This window comes from Paralichthys olivaceus, chromosome 21 (genome assembly GCF_024713975.1).
Source record: "Paralichthys olivaceus isolate ysfri-2021 chromosome 21, ASM2471397v2, whole genome shotgun sequence".
NCBI classification, from domain to species: Eukaryota; Metazoa; Chordata; class Actinopteri; order Pleuronectiformes; family Paralichthyidae; genus Paralichthys; species Paralichthys olivaceus.
In genome coordinates this window covers 18,170,789-18,192,087 of record NC_091113.1, presented here as the reverse complement: position 1 = coordinate 18,192,087, position 21,299 = coordinate 18,170,789, and the positions used below count along the sequence as shown (strand labels likewise).

Below are 21,299 nucleotides of genomic sequence, written 5' to 3'. Positions count from 1 at the left end.
TCTGTGTGCAGTATCCATCTGTTTCATCAGAGTGGGGCTTCAACAGTTCTTCTGTCTTAATGGAGACACCAGCCCTCTTAAAGCTTCAGTATGTATGATATAGTCACATGACGTTGGGAGATTTCATATTGCAACAAATTGAATTCTCTTCCTTCACCCCTTCCTTTGACACATGTCAGATAATGTACAGTGGCCTTCAGGTAACATGAATATATGAAAGGCCCTTTGTCGAAACATGGTTGAGTAACGAGGCGGGGCTTTGTGGAAGAGGACTGCTCCATATGTAGATATGAAGGGCTCTGGCTCAGGGGGTAGACTAACCAGAAGGTCGGTGGTTCAATCCCACTCTCCCCCATTTCACGTCCCATTGGGCAAAATACTGAACCCCAAATTGCCCCTGAAAACTTGGTGTGATAGAGAAAGTTCTGCACGTAGATGCACTGTATGATTGTGTGTGAATAGGTGAATGGCAAAATTGAACTGCATAGAGCTTTGAGTGATCATTAAAACTAGAAAAGCTCTTGATAAATACAGACCATTTACGTTTCCTTCTGAGGTAACAGAAAGAGAACGGCTCTCACTTTCAGGTAATTATGCACTGATGCAAACATAATTATATATATTTTAGTCCATTTTACCCAGAGATCCCCCCAAATCCCACACACAGTTCCTTTAAGAGTGGATTAATTTGGAAATGGTGTGTACACAGGAGTTCAAACAGGGAGTGAGGACTGCAGAGAAATTGGACTCTGATGTTCCATTTGATTCTGTTGGGCAAAAGCACCTACCACTGGTAGGCATGTTGAAGCTGAGCCAGTCTGACAGTATTCATTAGGTTACCTCACGCTGCTGCTTGGTTTTGTCAATATGCTCGAATGTAGTAGAAAAAAATATCTAAAATACTTCACCAGAGACTTCCTGAGGGCAAAATACAGAGCTCATCCCTCTGCCGGCTCGCCAGTATTCTTATTCATGAACCTGATTTCAAATTATACGCTAATGATACAGGCTTTTCTGTCACAAAAACAAACACTTCTTACAATATATCCAGTTTTATATCTTCTCGTAAGTGTAAAATTTTAATGACAGAAATTCAGATTTTCCCTCGGCTCTGAGATACTTTGTTTTTACCTCAATGGGCCGTTGTGATAATCTCAGAGAAGAATCACATTCCTCTTCCTCTGCCTCAATATGCTCCAAAATATGACTTTTATGGTTATGTTCAGACGCTCACAACACTTAAGGTTAGGGAAGGATTTTGGTCTGGTTTAAGACAGAAACAAATTAAGCTCATTTGCACAAAAGTTGGGCTTCTATAATCTTTTTTTGCTTCCTCTAATGTGTGTCCTGATTGCAATTTTGAATGTGTTTGATTAAGAACACGTATCCTGGGTAATAGAAGGTTGAGTTTGACTGATTTAAAATACTCCAATACAAGTAAAAGCCCTGCTCTTAAAATGTTGCTTTGGTAAATTTTCAATTTAATCATTTTTTTTTTCAAAATAATAACGATTGTTTTATTTAGAGACATATTTCAACTGATGTTAGTCATATGCATTAGTATGACAATTGAAGGTATAGTCAGTTTGATCTATAACATTGTCTCATGTTAGCTGTCTCATAAAAGTAGTGCAGAGAAGAAGTACTTTATTTGCCTCTGAAATCCTTATCCTACAACCAGTCAAATGTTCATCATCCACAGAACTGTGCAGTACACTGTTGCTGCTTTGTGTACATTGAAACATTTGATAATTCCAATTGTATTTTTGTCGTCCCTCTGTTTTTCCTGAAACCAGTGACAAACATAGATAACAACCAATAATACATCCAGCATCCGACCACCTCTGTCTCAGGTCCATGCTTTACAGTTAATATTCTGCACAGGCCCGTTATAGCACTATAAAGCTTTTTAAACCAAATACAATGTTCAAAGATTTTTTAAAAGACCCACCTTGGTTCTTCATTCCTGTTCATTCACTCTCATTCTAATCAAAAGGCTTTTTGTATGTACAACACAATCCTCTAATTAAAGAATTAAATTCTTTTTGAAGGTATACACTGTCTACGCTTGCGTGATTACACTCAGCTTCTTTTATCCAAGTTACCATCCCTTTCTCCTCAGCTTACTGCTGATGCTTTTCATTCAAAAATGTTTCTTTCCACTTGCTCAAGTTTTTCTTCTCTTTTCTGTCTTAATGATTGATTTTGAATCACTTGAAAACCCTCTACCTTCTCCTTCCCACCCTACTCCACCGGAGTCTCCCTTTAAGAAGAACCTTTCAACATGCAAAGGTGAAATATTTAGAGGGTGCGAGCTACAAAGCCCTGCAGTTCAGGCCTCAGGCTACAGCTACAAAAGAGAAAATTGTTGGCTGTGTAAAGGTGATATGCATGGGTGAAACCATGAGGGCAACAGTTTGCAGTATGGAATAGGTGGGCCAAAGAAAGACAGTAGGTGCGTTGTGCTGCAAGGGGGCTGAAACCCCTGAGGATAGAGCTTGTGATTTGAAAGAAGATGAGCGTTTGAATGCGTCAAGGAAAATTCAGTGATACCCTCAAACAGATGGAGAGAGGAGGTTGTGTGTGTGTGTGTGTGTGTGGTCTGCAGCGGTAGTAGATTTATAGGTGTGTGTCCAGGCTGCGGTGTGTGAACATAAATAAGGCTGTGTGGAGAAAGCTCTCCAATGAACATAATCAAGCGGTTTTCCTTGGGAGTTCCATTAATTTCTCTCTCTCTCTCTCTCTCTCTCTTTCTCAAGCACACACACACACACTCACACACATATGTAGTCACAATATACACATACAATACATACATGTATTTCACAGGCTTTGATCAGAAACACTATATTTTTAAATGCTGAAGCTGCTGGATGAGCTGAGTGTCCTTGAAACAGCTCTCAGTTCACATGCCACAGTTCCAATTCCATTTCTCCTTCATTTTCATGACTCCACGTGCAGATCATAGTTCAAAATCTGACTCATGTTCTTTTTAATGGGCAAATACACTGAGTGTATTTTAGTGAAAAGGACTACAGTCAGTCAGTAAGCTTCAACAGGAGACACTGATTCATGTGACAAATAACCTAAACAATAAGGGCACATTAGGATGAATACGTATGGCAGGTCAAAAACAGTTTAAACCAAAAACTATATTATTATTATTGTTATTATTATTATTATTATTACATTATATTCTTATATTATTATTATACATCTGCTGTTGTTTCTCTGAGTGATTACGTGCACTTAAAAAATAAAATAAACCTTGAAAGGGCTCCTTTATAGAATAGAATGCAGTTTTTCAACTGAATATGACTGAATTAAGTCTAGACCCTGACCATAAATCATTTATTTAGTTAATTTAGGAAAAATATCGATATTTTTCATTGATTCATATTGAATTTCTGATCAGTATACTCTTTGTGTTTGTCTTTTTTTAGTACAACATACAATGAAAAAACACCTGTTCACCTGTTCATGTTTTCAAACATTTGTTCAAATCAAAAACAACAACTGTCTTTTTCTCTTCATTCCCCAATCATTTCTGGATGTCTCCGAAACAAAAACCTCACTCCTATTGACAGCGCTGGCAGAGCAAACAGTCGTGAAGAATAGAGAGAATCTTGCTGCTGGAGAAAATGTTTGGGACAAGAAAGTGTTTACTGTGATTTGCAGAACACCTGTTTCTGAACAACTCCAACTGCTCGCTACAAACATATCTGATGTGTATTAACAGTTCACGGCACCGTTAAAGCCCTTGTTCACATGCAAATCCCACTCTAGCTCAGTTCAGAAAGCCTCCGCTGCTGCAAAGCAAGCAACACACACACATTTCCAGCACCAGTCCCTGTCCCTGTCTCTCTGTCTCTCTGTCACTCGTCTTTTTCTCCAGCCATCTCTCTTTTTTTGTGTAGAGGAGGGATTAGGCCTCAGGAGAAAAGACTTATCTGTTCTGTCAGTACAGCACACCAGACAATACAAGCACGCACACACACACGCACACACACACACACACACACACACACACACACACACACACACAAACACCGTACAACAGTGAAGTACATTCACTTGTAAACCAACAAAGATGCTCACTGAAAACAGCTTGTAGGTGCAACAAGCTATAGTGGTGATACAGTTGGTTGTGGGCTAGGATAACAATTCTGCTTAAAGGGATAAAGTTGTGTGTGAAATCCAACCAAAAGGATGCAGAGGCATTTTGAATAAATCTCTTCATGATGTTGGTTTCGTATGCATGAGGGGAGCCGCCGTCAACGCGGAAACTTTTTGAACGCCGTCTGATTGTGACAGTCAGAAAAGTGCTTGTGATAAATTACAGAGACACTTGAAGGGTATAGTGCGATGTTCCCTAATGAATATGGATGTTTATGAGAAAAGAACAGTGTAAATGGAATACGTCATTCAGAATGAATTGTTATTTTGGAAATGATTGGGTGATGATGATGAATCTGTGGCATAGACTGTAGACATGTATTCTCCATCAGTTCTCGCTGTGAGCAGAGAGCCACATTGTTGGATCAGACAATTTGTCCTTTTTTCTTTTCCTTTGCCGTTCTTGACATTTTCCATAAGTTGTGGCAAGGTTGTAAATGTAAGAGAATGTCTGCACCCACACATTCACATATCAACACGCACAAAGACATAGACACACGTGTATCTCTCGTGTGCAAAATAAGGGGGTTCCTCATGCCAGTGTTTGCACCATGAGGATTCTGTCTTCCTGAAAAATGGAGAAAAAAAAAAGCATTAAGGGCAACTTTCTCCCTGCTCAGCCTCTACACACCAGCTGCTGCAGTGTCTCCTAAAGCATTCGCTCTTGCTCCATGCTGAGAAGCCCCTTTGATGTAGAAACACCCTGCCCAAGTGTCACCCACTAAATCCTTATTGTGAGAGTAAATCCAAATAAAAGCCACAGCTATCCTCGTCTCCACATTTTCCTGCTATCGGCCCCCAGCTAAGATTCTTTGATCCTCAAGGAAAACACCCTCCATGACACACTCACGTACCCACACACACCAACGTTTATGGGACAAACACACTTATATTTGTGGAGATACTTGTGGAAGGCTTACTGACTACTTGCTCTATATTTAATACGTATATAATATATATTATATATAATATAATAACACATATGTGAGGTAAGTACTTTTTGTATCTGATGTAAAGAACATAATAAGTATGTAATAAAATACATATATTTGATTACATAAATATTACAATATGTATTATGTGTAGATGCTCAGACCTGGTGTTAACATCCATTTAGAGCAGGCCCATGACAAGTGACAGCGTTAAGTACAAGCACTCCAATGCTTCCGCATGTCTTTTTTCGCTGTGTGAAGCGTCAATACGTGGAGTTGCTTGTGGCCACTGCCGTAATATCAACCCCACTGATGCTTTTCGTAAATTGGCATAATCTTTCTGCGCACATTCATTCAGTCCCTCTATATTCTACTGGCTCTCGTTAGCTGTTTTCATAAAACCCAGAGAATTGGCAACAGAGTTCACTCATAGTTTGCCTTTTCACACATGCACAACACAGCGGGAGGTTCTCTGCACAGACGCGTTCACAACTGCATCAAATCCTCTGCGTTATTCAGGCGAGGGGTGGAGCAGCCGGGTGCAGCAGACAGAGGCAGGAAGTGACGTATTACCTCTGCTGTGTGGATCACGTGATTATATGGACAGCACCCCGACGCTGCCATCAGCTTTTATCACCACAAGCTCTCTTGACATCTTTCCTCAGTGTCTTCTCTGTGTGTCACCGCTTTTTTCTTAGTTGTTGTCTTTTGGTTTTTTTCATTTCTGCATCTGTCGTGCGTTAGATGCGTCATCAACCCACCCCCCTCCCCCAATTCGTTCTTTGTTAATCCAGAGGGGGATCTCCTGCTGTGTTCTAACATCAATCGATCAATCAAAAAAAAAAAACTTTAAAACATAGAAACATCAGAGAGAGCCACTTGTCTGGAATCCCTCTCCCAGGACGGACAGAAGTGCAATAGATGCCACGTGTAACTGAGAACATCACAAAAATAAGACTATTTACAACATTGATAAGAATAAACAGTTTGTAGTATAATGGAAATTAGAGTTATTGTCAGTGATGGTAGAGTATCTGAGCAGGGATAGTGTAAATCAAGCAGTCCAAGACTACTACAGACTTTATACTAGGAGGTCAGGTGGATGGTAAATGGTAAATGGTTTGTATTTATAAAGCACTTTTCTAGTCTTGACCACTCAGTGCTTTATACTGCAGCTCACCCATTCACACACACATTCATACAGTGCGTCTATGGGCAGCGAAGTCCAGTGCATGTCTGAAAGCAGCTTTTGTCTCTCACACACACACACACAAACATTGTCATCAAACGCATCTATAATGTCAAACGGGATAAAAACAACATCATTTGGTCTTCACAAACACAAAAGACAGTCTTAAATATTTGCATATAGAGTGAGGAAGTAAGATCCGATCACAAGTGGTCACAGGAGACATATTCAAGATGCATTTTAACGCCAGATGTGAACAGAAGCACCTAATGCTGTTCTCCCTGGAGTTCAAGTCTGAAAACGGCTTTGGTCCCTCCTCGCCTTCTCACTCTCTCTTAGTAACACACACACTCACACTTACACACTTTGACAACCCGTCTATCATAATCAGACACTATAAATAACACAATAAAGCGTCATTTGATCTGAAATCATCCATGTGTATATTTGCATAAAAAGCAGAGAAGGGAGATCTGATCACACAGGACACATTCTAACGCGAACGTACTCAGAGCTGAGATGGGCGTTAATACCAGGTGTGAGCAGGACCTCAGACAGTAAAGCTCAAACACGATGCTTAATGGATTGTGAATCACACAAACCAATATGTGAATGAGAAGTACCACATATTACACTAAAGTTAAATGTTAAAATGCAAAAAGTCAACATATTAAACATGTCACTCCACAGACACTGGGACATGGAGTTCTAAAATAATTTTAAATAATTTACTGTGCCTGATTTTGACTTTGTGGCAACAAGCGAAGGAGAAGAGAGCCATCAAAAACCACAGAGGACCTACAGAAATAAAGTGGTTTTCCAGAAATAATTACTGTGAGGGAGGAAGGGGGGAAAAGAAGGGATGGCTGCAGTATTATAATCCCTCTTTTACAGAAGTTATCATAATCCCTCTTTTTATTTCTCCCCTCGCCAGGCTTCTATCCTCTTCTTTGCAGTCCTGACTATCAACAATGCAATGTACAATAAGCCAGCCTCCATGACAACTGTGGAAATACTGAAATGAACAAAACTTGTCTTACTTTGGATAGACAGTTAACTTTACATTAGCTTTGATAGTGTCCACACGGGATCCCTCCAATAAAGGCAAAAATCTTACAAATAGATCTTTTACGTATGACAGAGAAAGAGGTAAAGGAAAATTGCAGGATGAAAAAGAACACTGGCAGTGTCAGTGTAGATCTGCAGCTCGTTCGGTATGAAACACCCACATACAGCCGGTGACAAAATGTCCTGATGCATGTCAGGAGCCCATGTAGTATGATACACATCATCAAAGTAGAATACATTTCAAAACAAGTTCCAAAGAAGAATTGCCTTGGTAAGAAATCCTGCAAGAGTAGAAACCACATGACCAAGAACGCATAAACCAGAAATGCATAAGTTGAAAAAATGAAATAAAAATTTGAAAAAGAATAAAATGACAAACACGTGAAAAATACATTTGCATTGGAAGAGAATGTGCAGGTTATGTGAGGACACATGCTCCATCATCTCTCATTCCTTCTCTTTCTTGGTGCAAGTCAGTTAGATATATGACGCATTTATGAATAATACTTATACACACACACAAACACACCAGACACACACACACACACACACACACACAACCCCATGCAAAGATATCACAACACGTTGTGCAGCTTCATAGTAAAGAACACAATGTTACTCCAGTCAACAATTAAAAGTTATCCTGTGCATCTTCCGATACATCTGTGTTTCTCCTCTCTACTCTTTCAGTCTGCACCTGTCCACTGTATCACACACACACACACCAATTCAGTTAGTTCCCTCCATAGTGAGTGAGTGTGGAGAAGCATGTATATACAGTATAGTACTCACAGTGGTCAGGAGTGCTGCTTTCTCTCAGTCCGCTCAGTCCTGCCCTCTGGAGCTCTCTCTCTCTCTCTCTCTCTCTCTCTACCTTTCTATCTTCGTGTCTATTTCTTTCTCTCTCTGTTTTTACTGCGATCGTTGCTCTGGACACACTCACGTCACGGCAAACACACACTCCACTCTGTTATACCGCTCTGCTGAACCAACTGCTCTAAGCAAGAGACTGGGATAGAGAGAGCGAAGGAGAAAGAGAGATAGAGGAGAAGGAGGAGGGAGGCATTAGAGAGAGAAGGAAGGCGAGGTGTGTGTGTGTGTGTGTGTGTGTGTGTGTGTGTGTGTTTCTGTATTAATGTATGTGTAGGTACAGTAGGATGGGATGGTACCTAGTGTGAGCGAGTGAGCAGAAACACACACACGCACACACACACACACACACACACACACACACACACACACACACACACACACTGCAGTATAGATGCCATATATGTAAATGCTAATAGAGACACTGAGCCAAATATGCATGTTAATAACTACCAAAAGGAATCACACATACACACACACACACACACACACTGGTGAACACACATTACAAATGAAGCAGGGCTTTATGATGGAACGAGAGGGAAAGATTATAAACAAGGCAGGCTACACTAAAAACATCCATTCACACACACGCACACATTTATGCGGACAAAAATCTATGACCCTATATCATATAACCATGGTGCTAGAACAAACTGTAATAATGTTCAATGTAAAATTAGATAAACTCTGTCCTCACATATTTCCTATCTCTTTTCTTTTGCACAATGAAACCAGTACAATCACAGACTTTTCTCCAGGGTTTTGTTCCTGTCATTTTGTCAATTTATCTGTGTCACCGTCCTGCATCTTAAAGTCAGGTCATACACTGACTGCTGCTCCCAAGCACATTTAATTAAAGGCGAAATTAGCTATTAGATCAGCATTATGCCGCTACACTGGGCCAATGGAGAGATGCTTGACAGCACTGCTCCACAGGGAAAACCAGGCAATGATGGGGTGCACCAAGAAGGAGTGTGTGTGTGTGTGTGTGTGTGTGTGTGTGTGTGTATTCACCTCTGACATTCACCCTGTGCTGGCATTTCAAGTAATCATTGCCTTTCTAAAAATAATGCATAACATTGGACTGCTCAACTCCAACCACACGTCCCTCTGTGACTGTGAGCCGGCCCCTCAGTGGAACACCCCCCCCCCAGAGTTGTCCAGTAATTTACCATCAGCAGCTTTTTTCTGGTTGATAAAGCAACTTAACAAATCATCACCGTCATAACTTCCTCTAATGCTGAGTGTTTTTAAGTTTTTTAAAAAGTAAATCAGATTTGTGTAGTGAAAATTCACATTTGTACTTTCTACAACAAACATTTCTTTGCTGTTGTGTTGTCATACATGTAACTAATTTGTGGAGCTTCGTTTGTCAGTCTCCTAGTCATTGCAAGTTCATGTTATTTGGGGGCATAGCTTTGACAAGAAGAGCGATAGGAGGGGAGGGTTGTATCTTTTGCATATTTTACAAATATATTTTATTTTACATGTTGCTCCTGGTCCTTTTCTTCTGCTAGAGGTTTCTTCCAGTTACAGGAGTTTTTTCTCTCCACAGTCGCCAAAGTGCTGCTCAAGTTCTTGACCTCATAATATGTAAAGTGCCTTTATTTAATATATATTATGTTCTGGCGCTATACAAATAAAATCGAATTGAAATGAATTGAATATTTTCAAAGTGTTGTTTAGCTTTTCAAGGTTACCAAGCCAAGCTTCAATGAACTCTTGTTCTCGTGTCCTGATGCACTCCTCATTGGTGAGATAAAGTGAAACTCTTTCTAAAAGCTGCATGAGTGGGTTTTAAGGAGTGTAAGAACGGCTGGTGAACAAGGCCTCAAGTTAGATGTAATTTGCATATTTAATATCATCCAATCAAATTGACAGGGCATTTCGCAGAGATTCAGAAATTGTCGATGAATCTTTGACCATTTGATTTTGTGATCAGAGGGATTTTTTGCTTGTAAGTTGATTGATAAGTTTGTACTTATCTGTACTTAGCTTGATGGTGGCTTTTGATTTTTGCCGGTGGGGGTAGGACATTGAGGTCATCCAAAATGCTATGGGCTCTACATTACTGTGTTCAATGGCCTAGTCTGTCACAATTTGGCAGTTTCATTCTCTCTGCCAATCATTTGTTTGTATTAGGATACTACCCGCCCCGGTTCAGGCTTGTCAATGTTGCATCATCTTTTTAGGACCAGCAAAACAACAATTGGAGGAAATCCTGGTTTTAGTGTAAAGCCCTTATTTTATTAGGTCCCAAGTACTGACTAGTGCAAGGATATCCTTAAACCTGCTATGTAAGGCCGCTTTCAGACTTTCACTGAACTCCAGAGATCTTCCGCATTTTCTCCAGAGGACCTGTATGTGTTGCAAATGTCCAAGTGAGAGCCTCCGCAGTGTCTGTGGACTTTCTCCGCCTGGGCTCCTTGTATAAAGTCTGTAGAAAATCTGCTGAAAAGAATGTGAGAGCACAGCAGGGGATGCACTGCTGGATTCACTGTGAGCTTGTGAAGGGTTTGATGACATTGAAATGAAAAAAATGAAAAGGATATAAATGTCTGAGGGTGAGAAAGCAGTGTCACACAAGTAGAAGGCACAAGATATCAAGAGAGTTTGTGGTGATAAAGCCAACGCTGTTAATGTGCTATAAACATAATCCGTGGTCTCAGGAGCAGAATTAATACGATCCATCCCTAACCCATCCGGTTGCGCCACCCCTCACCTGAATCCTGCAAAGAATTTGTTGCTTTTGTGAACGCCTCTGAGCAGAGAACCCCCCGCTGCATCGTGCTGAAAAGCAAACTGCAGAGAAAGTCTTGATCCAATTCTGTGGACATGTCTGAAAATGGCTTTAGAGATCCCAGACTATCCGAAACAAGCCTTACTGGAGAACGTATCTTACATCCCTCTTACCAAAAGAAACAAGATATGATTTATTAAATGGGCTATGGAGGCAAGTAATGAAAGCATCCAATTTCCGCATACATGAAAACTACCTTGGCTGTGTTCACATCGATGAAGGAACATGTTCCCAAGTGCAATGAGAAATGGCATTTTAAATTCCTAGAATGTAGTGCAGCATTTTTGTCAAATCTTCCAAGTGAATGGTCACATAAACAACTACTGAAAGCAAAACAGGGAGCCAGAGTCAGATTGAATAATGGACTGACCACAAAATGGCCATTAGGTGTGAGCATCAGGCCACTTTGGGCATACAAGGAATACACAGACACACACACATACAGAAATGTGTTTGTTTGCCTCAGAGGGTCACTGTGCACTCGCTTTCTATTTCTTCTGTGGAGTCAACGCAGGCAGAGTTGAGACACCGTGCAGACCACCTGAACACTCCTACCAAACTCACCTCACACCCCCAGCACCCTGAGGTTAACAGCTGTAAGCAGCAGGTATTAACACCTTCACACAGGTACAATACCTTCTAATGCAGCTGGTGAGATACTGGATCCCAAAATGCCCCTGACAGCTGTGCCAGCAGTGCCTGAGTGATGTATGATAAAGAAAAGAGATGCACTGTATGAATACATGTGTGTGATTGGGTGAATGGCAAAAGTGTAATGTGAAGCGCTTTGATCATCATGTCTAGATAAGTGCAATATAAAAAACAGACCATTTACCATTATTGTTGACAAGGTCCTGCCAGCGGTGCCAGCTGTTCAGAGTTGAGGCCTCGTATGCGGTTCTCTGAGACAGAGTGCTGCTTTGCATGACACAGTGTGTTAAACTTCATAAAACCTCTGGGTACAATTGTCATTGGTCATGAAACACAAAATCTCAGCATAATGCATAATTGTAACTATTTTTGAACATTTTTGATTAAAAAATTTTTATAAAAAAATGCATTGATCTATCTATATGACCAAGAAGATAAAATATTAAATAACTTAACTAGTTGCAGTTAAGTTATATGGTCATATGTTATATGGTAGATGTATAATTATATTATATTATGTTGTTATGTCATCTAGCTTTCATTAATTCTTGTTCAGTGAGGAGTTTTATCCAATTACCTTGAAGCAATTATTTAAAAAAGAGTTAACCTCTCTTTTGTTTGGTTGAAAGCAGTTTGATTTGAAGAGCATCATCCCTTGTTTTGGTTTCCCGTCCACACTGCACCACAGTGTAACGTTTGCAGAGAAATGTGACATGATGCAGGAGAGGGCTTGATGAAGTCCTAGCACTGGGAACAACAGTAATACTCTAACATGTCTGCCTGTGTCTTACTTTCACTCTGTGTTTCTCTGTCTCTATCTCTCTCTCATCCAGTTTCCAAAATAAAGGGCCATGGGAGTTTGTGGGCTGCAACTGTAAATAGATAATCATCTCACTTGGCAAAATAGACACACACTCACAGACACACACACACATGCACCAGGCAGGATTGTGTATGCCCACACATACACTAACAGGTTTTCTCTCTCTCCTGGATTAGTAAATAGGAGAATAACAGAGTGATAAGTAGGCAGGGGTTTGCAGTGTAACTGGCAGCAGCAGCAGCAACACTACAGACATACACAGCTAAATAATGAAGCTGCATTTATTATTACTGCACATGGAATAAGCTGAGCGCAGTTTGAAGTACTCTGGTTTACCCTTCATCTCCTCTCTTCTTCCTTGTTCCCTCTCCCTCCTTTTTATTTCTCCATCTCTGGATGGAACTTAAACTTAACTACTAAGCTGTCACCAGGGGAAGAACTGATTTAGCATCAGTATAGTTCACAACACTAAACAAGGTGGTGACAGATTCTATACTAGCTCCGACAGGACTTGAACAGTAAAGAAATCCTTGAATAAACTGTTATGAGCAAATAAAAGCAGGGCCTGCAGAAATTTAAGTCACAGCCTTTAAAGACATAGCTGTTTAAAGTATTAAGTAATTCAGACATCGCTGGAGATCACACATGTGCTCCTCTGGATTTGCATTATACCAGGTGGCCAGGAGACGGAGAAAGTCTGAAGAAACTTCAGAGGCCATCACACTGACATTTGTGTTCGCTCACACACCTCCTCCGGACAAACTGTGGAGGATCTCCAGATTTTAGTGCATGTCTGAAAGCAGCTTTGCTTTCCAAAGATATAGGATCGAAACAACACAGCACACAAGTACAAAGTCCTCATGTCATCAATGCTGCAAATCACTGCAAATGTTCAAGAAACAGTGATTTATTAGAGTGTACAGAATGTCACTCCAGTTCGGTGATTAACTTAAGTATTTGAGTCAACAAAACCCTTTTGGAGCATTGCAGCCTAATCTTTACAACTGAAGTATATGATGACTGATTCTTCAAACATAAAAAAATATATTAAATGCCTCCATACTGTCATCCAAGTGTCTGTAAGCCCTGACATTCAAATTCAACAGGAAACAGCGTCATTTACACCATGTTTTTAGTCTAAATGTCCTCTGATACCCTCCTCTGGAGTCGTGTTAATCATTCAGGCTAAAAACTCAAGAGCTCTCTATAACAGTTATCTATAGCTCCTTCTGTTGCCTTCAAAAATTCACTGAAATCAAGGTTCATAGGTCAATATTTTAAGCTGGACTCATTTACAACCTACAGACTGACTTAATGTTATTTTCCTGCATGGTCCACACCGTTCCAATGTCATCATTTGTGACGATTTTCATATTCCTTGGACAAAGCCATGCTTAGATTTAGAGAGACCACTAAAGGCTAACACATACAAAGACAAAAATATTTAAAGTAACAATGTTTGACTCATTTAGAACTAAATGAGTCAAGTTTCATTACATCTGTTCATCTGTAGTAATGCCCAGGGTGGTCAGCAGGATTGCAATTTCCACATCATACACAGACATACAACAAAATAACTTTTATTTTATTGGGCCTCCAAATAGCTCTCTGCAACTAATCTAGGGCCAAGGCTGTGTGAAAATAAAATCTTTATCATAGGACTTAACCAACACACACGTTAACAAACTATGAACATTGTGTGAATTCACTTATTATTGACTTGTAATGACTCTAGTCTGATTACCATATATGTTATAGCCAATTAATTTATTCTGTCAGATATCACATAGCAATCATACTGTGTAAATACGACTCCCACAGCCATTTGACTTGTGATATTGCGTAAGTAAAGTTCACAAACTGTGGATTTGTTTCAAATCTCACTTCCATCATAACAGACTTTCTGTATCTACTGGGCTCCATGGACTGGATCATTGAAATAAAAGGGTGATAACAGCCTCCTGAACATACTGGTAAGTTAAATAGGCCCCTACTGGTCCACATGTATAGGTCATGTATGTTAATCACACCCATTCTATGGCCTTATAACGGTCAAATTGGATAGTGAGACTGAGATGTAATGAATATTCTGTAAATGTTAAAATTGTTTTGTGTTGTAATGAAAGCACACTCTATTTTCAATCAATCAATCAATCAAATTTATTTATATAGCACTGTATCACAACAAACAGTTGTCTCAGGGTGCTGCACAAAAGTCCAAGATCTTAAGAAACACAAAATCCAACAATTCAATTTTGAATTTGAAAATATGTTCCTTACAGAAATGTAACTGAGAATGCAGTGGGAATGTAATTTTTAGGAGACAGTATTAGTTCTCCACACAGTGCATTGGAATGTGCTTTCAATCTGCTGTTACAAAGAAGAAAATGCCAGTAAATCACCAATGTACAATAGGTGCATGCTTGTGAGGACACTTTCAGTGGACACGTGAACAACAGTGGACATGTGACAGAGAAATGGTACAAGTGAGATGTAATGGACCTCGTAAAATGGTCAACAATATTTATAGATGTGACCAGTTTAAAATGTCTAGTGTATATTAAACCAAGTGAACAACTTTCATTCCTTAGGTTTAGTGTGTGTGTGTGTGTGTGTCTGCAGATTTTGTCTCTAGGGTGAGTTGAGCTTTGGAATTCATCTTTAATTGGCATAACACCTTTAGGTCTCCGATAGACATTAATTACTGTGATCTGTCGCACCTCCCTCTGTCATTTTCTTTCTCACTGCCTTCCTCTTGACTTCACCACTTCTCTTTCTCAGTTAAAGGTCAGTGTTAATCACTGACTACAATAAAAGTGAATTTTTTATTATGAGAGTCCTGTTGTACTTTGTTTCCAATTTGCTCTGGCTTAAAAATACAGCTTCTTGGCATGCTCGGGGAGCCCACACACACATACACACACACACACACATACACTCACACACATGCTGCTCTGTTTGTGTCATTTCAAAACCTCTTCTGTCCCTCACCAAACTTCCATTTACTCCTGGCAGAGGCACCAGATAAAAACACCTCATTTTGAAGAAGCGGGCCCAGTGCTGGTGGCTACTCACACTGAAACTCATTTGTTCAACTGGAAACAAGACAGTGGAGACTGATATTCAATCAAAGCCACTAAAAACAAGTCAAAAGGCTATCCGTCATCCTCTACAAGTATGGATTACCTGCACTCAGAAGAAAATATCTCCACCATGAGGTCATTTATAGTATATTCTCTTACTCTGAGTTTAAGCCTATGCTCCATTCTCAGTCGCACATAGAGCACACATATCATTAGTAAGACCAAGGTCTGCTCCCTCATGCGTGAATACAACAGAGGCAATGATACCTCAGGGTTTTTTGAAAACACTGGCTGTACAATTTCTCACTTATCAACTCGATGTTAGAGTTTCAATTCAATTTTCTTTTAATGGCTTTTCCAACTCTCTTTCTGAAGTTAGCAAAGTTACAGTTTGGCAGATCTCCCTGTGTTTCCAGAGAGCAGCCCCATATTCTTACAGCACCTGAGGTGTCAGACAGAGAAAGAAGGTCCCAAAGCCCTCCACCAGTCATTTTAATTAACAACCCCATTTTAATTAAACATTGATTAGCTGCTAATTAGCCCCCGATAGCTCCCAGATGTGTGTGGGAATAGGCAGTGAGAATGACAGGCAGGCGGCAGGATGAAGGATCTGTGGCACAACCAAATTGTGTTGGGGATCCCTCGAGGCTTGAATGTTTTGTGATTATTTCTTCGATTATAAATGATGCCTTCGAGTCACATTCCACCTAAATGACATCGCTTTGATAGCTCCCGGATGACGGACACACGAAAGATTGAGTGTGTGTGTGCGATCTCATCAAGTTTCTCAATCAAATTTTCTGCCACTGCAAAGCAATAAATACATTTTTAAAAAGAGGGAGAGCTGTCGGCTCATAAATGAAAGTGAGTGTTGATAATAGGAGCTGGTTTGTTGTGGGGGGTAATATGCTCTAAGAGAAGGTTCTGCCATTAGATCCAAGTCTGGGTCTCACAATAGCTGAGTAAATGAGTTTGTGTAAAAATGAATCTGCAAACTTCCTACGCATAAAGTGCACATCAGACACTCAGTATTTGTTTCAGTCTGCCCTAAAGCCTACAACTTTGAATTCTAAACAGAATACATACAGCATGAGCTAAATTGAATACATTTACATAGCATTGAGGGCCCTTTGTGGTACTAAAATGCAACTGGAAAAAAAGGAAAACCACCACAGTATCACTTTCATCCATTCCATTTCATATGTAGCCTAAATTTGTTTTAAATCATCAAAATATACTTGTCTACAACTCAGTTCGACAAATGGCAACTTAAAAGCTGTGGTGATTACCATTTTTACGTTCATTATTTGGCAGTCATGCAAATGAAAGTACTTCAAATAGTCAGTATATAAATGCAAAAACATCACACAGGCCCAAACTATGAATAGCAAATACTGTCATCCACCTTTCAATTAGTTCAGTGTGCTTTGCATCAACTGTGTTTGTGTGACAGTGTCTCCCACACTGAATGAGCCCGAAGCATCAACTGCCAACATCAATGATTATACACTACGTGTGATGAAGACAAGCAGCCGTGGACGGGGCATTACTCACCATCCCTTTTTCTTACACCGTGTCACACGCAGCAGAATTTACAGAGGTCTTATTCACCTCTTATTCACCCACTCCCTAAGACACGGTTGCAAGGGTATAACACAGATGCTTGAAGGACAAGGGCATTAGTATATGTTACATGATTCTTTTTAGAAAGTAAAATACATCCTATTTACAAAATATAGGATACACAACGGTGTCGTTTATAACAGTCATCACATCAGAAATGTTGGTTATAATCCCTCAACACAGAAAAATGTATGCAGGCAGTTCCAGCAATATTAAACTTGATCCAGGTTATTCTAATACAAATAGAAGAAAAATTGGGTATTTGAATGTTACCTTTCATATCCCCCCCAAAAAATGAGAACAGGACACAGTGTGTTTTCTATTTGGGTAATCATGCTCTCTGTCCTGTTTGACTTTGCTCTACCTCTGTTGATGCTGTCCCCACAACATTTAAATATTAGAATGAAAAATTGCTTATTTCTTTGTTAATGCGACTTCTCAAAAGTCTCTGAATTCCTGCTGGGTTTAGCTTCTGTTAAGTACTTTTCAGCAAGTAGTGTACGTCACTTCCAGTACAGAGAGCGAGGCACTCAAAGTGGAGAATCACATCACAAACTTGTATTGATCCATGTTCCTACACTGTTGGTGAGAAAAGATAGAGTAGACCATTAATGAGTGTTTGAATGGGAGAGAGAGGCAGAAGAGAGACGAAGTGTTTGTATATGTGTGTGTGTGTGTGCGTGTCCATCAGTGCATGAGGAAAGCGAATGCAAACCTTAGATGACTCGACTGAATGAAGTATTCATTCTAACTGAATAAGTGGAATTGATTCTGCTCATATTTACTGCAAAGGAATATTGTGCTTTATATAAATCAGGGTTTTAATATCTTTAATGCCTCTGAAAGACTGTTGTGACAGCTGATTAAACATATTGAAAACCGATTGAGAAATATTTCTTTTTCTCTCTAAGACAAGTGTGTATCTCTCTCTTCCACACACACAAACACCAATATATTCTATACACTCCTGTCCCCTCTCTGTTGGTTAATATCTCCCAGGGCTCAGCAGTGATTATGGGCCCATTGGTGCAAGGTGCTGCAGTGAGATGGCCAACGGAAAGATCGATTTCTGTTTTTACCGACTTAATTCAATGCAGGCTATTTAAACTGGCAGGGCAGAGAGAAATTAGATTGTATTTGCTGGTTATAGATTTTTGCCCGTGAAAGCAGCAAGAGCAAAAGCACAAGGGGGTGTCAGGAGGGGTGGGGGTGTTTACAAGGCCCAACTCCCAGTTAGGTGCTCCGCACACGAACCCAGGTAATCAGAGAGAATTACCTTTTATTGATTATTCAATATTTTCCCAGATCATGTTGTTTTCATCTCTACTAAAAGTCTTAACAGGTTATTGATAACTGGGGCGGGGCACTACACACATACACCTGTGTCCTGTAATGAAGCAGTGGCTCTTAAACTTGGGGGGGGGATAAACAAACAAGAGTCAGCTGTAGATATCAGGGTGACCTTTATTTTATAAAAGTATAACTTTTGTAGTAGTTACTTCACTTCCCACCATCATCATCACATTATTGCTATGTGTGTGTGTGTGTGTGTGTGTGTGTGTGTGTGTGTGTGTGTGAGAGAGAGATTAGTATGACTCAGACCTCCAACATGGTTGTCGATGTGCATCTGTGCATACACCCTGTCACTGCACATGGGATCAGTCAGGCTAATCACCATTTTATTAGTGATTAAATTGTTGTATTAGGTTTAACCCTAATAACCCTAACCCAGAGTTAACACTGGTTTTACCTTTTACTATTTTACACTCGTTTTAACCTGAACTGGTTAAACAGAGCCAGGAATCAGAAGAAGTTAGCCTGCTTGCCTTGAAGAGAGAGGTTGTTCATCATCTGCTTCTGCATGTAGCATGTCAAACAATTTAAATGTCTTTATTTTGGCCCTAGTTGCTTGGTATTGTATCAATAAACGTATTTATACACTAAGCAAGCCTTTTTTGTCCCCCACTTAAGAGACGGGCATATACACCCCAAGAAATACATGATAACTCCTTCTCTGCAGGCTGGACAGTTGACACTACACAACGTCACAAATACTGCAAATCTCTCAAACTTTAGTATTTCCACATTATGGTACTTCACACAGAGAGAATTCTTGTATATTATTCTGAATCATATTTATTTGACAGCTTTAGTTCCTTTAAAATAAAGATTTTAAACAATAGGAGCTGTTAAAACACATTGTTAAAGACTAAACCAGTAGTTTTTTCGCTTCTTAAAAAGAAATATAGTTATATCAAATGTCTGAGGTGTTAAAAGCTTTTTCCTTCTGAAGTTCTCAAATAAGTTAATGAGAGAGAAAACAGAGAGAAACAAGCGCTCACATTGTATCTAACATCCCTCATATAAAACCATTTATAGTGTATTTTACTGTAGCTTCCCTTGCTGCTTGCACACCTGCTTCAGTATAAAATATCTAATGATGTCATAGAGCTTAATGTGACGTACCAGTGAAAGTAGCACCAGGCAACTCCCATGGAGAACCCCAACATTTACCACGATGAGCAAGAACTTGGCCACTGTGGAGAGAGAAAACGCCACCAGAACTAGATTCTGTCAACTACCTCAACCAGCTGGAGTGAGAGTAAAGGGGGGGGAGACGAGAGGTGGGTGGAAAGGACATGTAGTTACGTAATAAGTGTACATGGGGGGCCATGAAAGGGAGAGAAGTGCTCAGTGCAAGATGGGAGTTCCCTCAGCAGTCTAGGCCTAAAGTAGCATAACTAAGGGATGGTTCAGCACTCACCTGATCCAGTTCTAACAACAAGCTTTATCAAAGAGGAAGTCAAACCTTTAACATAGAGTGTGTATGCCTCTCTACATTCATGTGACCAGTAATCAATAATATGACAGTGGAGTTGGGATTGTGATACACAGAGCAGAGCGGTTTGTTGACAGGACAGTTCAGCTATTCTGCAGGATGACAGCTTCTGGAGGGAAGTTCCTGAGTCTGCTCATGGAGGCTTTTATGGATCTCTTTCGTTTGCCTGAGGGACAAAGTTCAAAGAGTCCATGTCCAGGGTGGGATGGGTCGGAGATTATCTTGCCTGCACACTGCTTGGCCCTGGTGGAACGCAATTGATCAATGGGGGGCAGTTTGCAGCCGATGATCTTGTCAGCTGAGGGAATGATGCACTACAGCAACTGAATAACTAAGCAGTTGCTGCAGAAGTGCTACAGCAACAGATTGATACCTAAATTATAAATAATTCATTTCAATTTAACACTATCCAACCAATATCTGCACAGGAAACAGGGTTTAATGTGTTCAAAGCAGGACAGTCAGTAAATAAGTCTGCATTAATCTATGAATGATTGTGGGTTATTCTTAGTATCTGCCATCCACAGCTGCTTTATATTGTATGAAAGCCTCTACAGTTCATTAAGTCTGCAGCATCTGCAGGCAAAACGACTGATATGTTGTTAAACCAGCAGTGTCTGAGAGGAGCCACATCAGAGCGCAGTGCAGTTACACACGGCTGTTCACTCGCTGCCTGCCCTCATTAAATCACATGAAAATGACAACCGGCTGCAGAACAAGCATACAACCCTCTGCAAACATAAGACTTATCAGTCAGGATGAGGAGGGATGCCATTCCCTGTAACCAAAATCCCAAATGATCAAGTAATTGAAAACATAAGCCAGACTTAATTAATACAGTCTGCTGCATTCAATTAAATCAGGTATAATGTATAATATAAGTATAATGTAAAGGTGTTTCTTAAATACAGTTATAAAAAGGCGGGGGGTAACTTCTATAATACTGTAATAATAAAATTTGACTCCAACTTCAAGGAGCTGTCCAGTTACCAGAGTTCATCATAGACTTCTAACTCTGAAAAGAAGCATCTTCTCAGGATTTACATACAGTGACAATGCTGTGTTATATAGTTAATACCAGAACCACATGAGTGAAATTTCCTCAAGATCCTATTGACATGGCACATTTTAGTTCTGCTCAACTCGGCTTTACAAGTTTAGACTTTCTAAGTCTGTTTTCTTATTTTCCAATGAAACCCAAACAAACACTAAACCTTTTATACCTAGTTTGAAACATCAACT

The 21,299-nt window shown here is 40.0% G+C and overlaps 1 protein-coding gene across 5 annotated transcripts in view; it reads right to left on the bottom strand.

The window, feature by feature from the left end:
• The window catches only part of rbfox3a (RNA binding fox-1 homolog 3a), a 530,829-nt gene extending 522,432 nt beyond the window's left edge, over positions 1-8,397 (bottom strand). For 3 of the 5 annotated variants that reach the window (XM_069517543.1, XM_069517539.1, XM_069517542.1), the window contains exon 1: positions 8,158-8,395. The gene's annotated coding sequence lies outside the window, so the exon portion shown is untranslated. Of the gene's footprint in view, positions 1-8,157 lie in introns of all 5 variants that reach the window. The other 2 variants (XM_069517547.1, XM_069517541.1) reach the window with 2 other exon arrangements.
• Between the last annotated feature and the right edge of the window lie 12,902 nt (positions 8,398-21,299).